The sequence below is a fragment of the Pteropus vampyrus genome, unplaced genomic scaffold (genome assembly GCF_000151845.1).
Source record: "Pteropus vampyrus isolate Shadow unplaced genomic scaffold, Pvam_2.0 Scaffold314, whole genome shotgun sequence".
NCBI classification, from domain to species: domain Eukaryota; kingdom Metazoa; phylum Chordata; class Mammalia; order Chiroptera; family Pteropodidae; genus Pteropus; species Pteropus vampyrus.
In genome coordinates this window covers 849038-850813 of record NW_011889095.1, presented here as the reverse complement: position 1 = coordinate 850813, position 1776 = coordinate 849038, and the positions used below count along the sequence as shown (strand labels likewise).

The 1776-nt window shown below is 55.2% G+C and overlaps 1 long non-coding RNA gene across 3 annotated transcripts in view; it reads right to left on the bottom strand.

The window, feature by feature from the left end:
• The window catches only part of LOC111730445, a 260033-nt gene extending 258777 nt beyond the window's left edge, over nucleotides 1–1256 (bottom strand). For all 3 annotated transcript variants that reach the window (XR_002776695.1, XR_002776696.1, XR_002776694.1), the window contains exons 1-2: nucleotides 1165–1256; nucleotides 14–589 (exon numbers count right to left, since the gene is read on the bottom strand). This is a non-coding gene — a long non-coding RNA (uncharacterized LOC111730445). The remainder of the gene's footprint in view (nucleotides 1–13; nucleotides 590–1164) is intronic.
• Between the last annotated feature and the right edge of the window lie 520 nt (nucleotides 1257–1776).

Genomic DNA, 1776 nt, shown 5'->3' with positions numbered 1-1776 from the left:
CAGCCCCACAGACCTCGGGCAGCCACAGCCTATGAGCTCCAACTCTGGGCTGTGCAGGATGTCGGGCTCCCAGAGGGGACACAGCAAATATCCCATTGAATTTCAAGTCACAGTAGCCATCTGGTCCCTTTGGGCTCTTCGTGGACTGATGAGCAGGCAGAGAAAGGAACCCCTGTCCTGGCAGGAAGAACCACCTCAGGCCAGCCAGGGGAACAGGGCGGTTCCCCATAGAGAGGCAGGGACGACGATGCTCAGCGCTCAGCTCACATGGTTCTATCTGGGCTCCTCTTCCAGGTTGCAAACTGCTGACTTCTCCCTGTGTCCTTATGTGGCGGAAAGAGGGAGCCCTGTGGGACCCCTTTAACCAGGGTACCAGTCTCCCCTTCGTGGGGGGCCCCCTCATGATCCTATCGTCCCCCAGCACCATCACATTGCAGGGCAGGGTTTCCACACAGGATCTGGGCGGACACAAATCTTCAGTCTCTCGCCCATGGAGACTTTCAAGTGGAGCAGCCGCGGCTGCTGGAGATGGGACCAGGGGCTCAGGTCCCTCGTGGGTGAAGCTCGAGGTCAGCCCCCAGGTGAACCGCTGGAAAGTAGGACAGTAAAACCTATCACAATAAAATACTTAACTATCCACTGGTTTTTATTCACTGAACCAGCACGTATGGAGCACCAGCCATATATGCCCAGAAGTTTCCAGACCCCCACACATTCCAGTCCCGGGGCAGGAGAAGACTCTGTATCGATAGCTCACGGCTCTTGTTCGCCAGACACTGAAACTGGCTCTAGTTAATTAAGTGGGAAAGGTGTTCAATAAAAAGATGCTGGGGGAACTTCTGGAATCTTCTGTACCCCACGGGGCCGAGAGAGACGTTCGAGTCCCCAAAGCATGGGCACCGGGGACGTGACAGGCCAGAGGAAGCCGCGACCTTGGCCTGTTGTGTCCTCTCGCACGGCAGCTGCCCTGACTGACAGCGGGCACGTTCCCTCCGCTCCGAGCTTCCCTTCCTCCTCCTCTGGTTCCTGATTTCTTCTCTTGTCCTGACTCCTTTCACCATCCCTGCCTGCCTCCCCTTACATAACTGTCCCCTGTCCCCCGGGGAGGGACTTTTATGTAACCCAAGTCACCTCAGGCTCCCATCCCCACCTCGCGGCTCCTACCTCGGCCTCGCCTGTCTGGAACAATCTTTCACAGTTGACTGGGCCAAGCTCTCAGTGAGAAACAGCCGGAGAGGAAGCGGGAAGGGGAGGAGGCCACGCCCCACCCCAGGGGTGGGGCTGGAACGAGGCTCACCCTGGAGAAGCCTCTTTTACATACAAAGCCCTGACTCATGGTTGGACGTCAGGGACCTCGAGCGGGCTGCCTGATAATTCCTCCCTCTGTGCCTCAACTTCCCATTCTGTGAGACTGGGTTGGAGACATCTGCACCCCTGTGCTCACTGCAGCGTTACTCACAGAAGCCGAGACCTGGAAACCACCTAAGTGTTTGTTGACAGATGATCAGATAAAGAAAATGTGGCATATGCATACAATGGAATATTATTCAGCCTTTAAAAAAGGAAGGAAATCCTGTCATTTTTGACCACAGGGCTAAACCCCGAGATCATTATGCTCAGAAAGTCAAAATACGGCCTGATCTCACTTACTCGTGGACTCTAAACTGTGATCCGGGTAGAAACGGAGCAGAATGGTGGTTGCCAGAGGCTGGGGTTTGGGGGACGTGGGGAGATGTCCATCAAAGGGGATGAGCTTTCAGTTATAAGATGGATAAG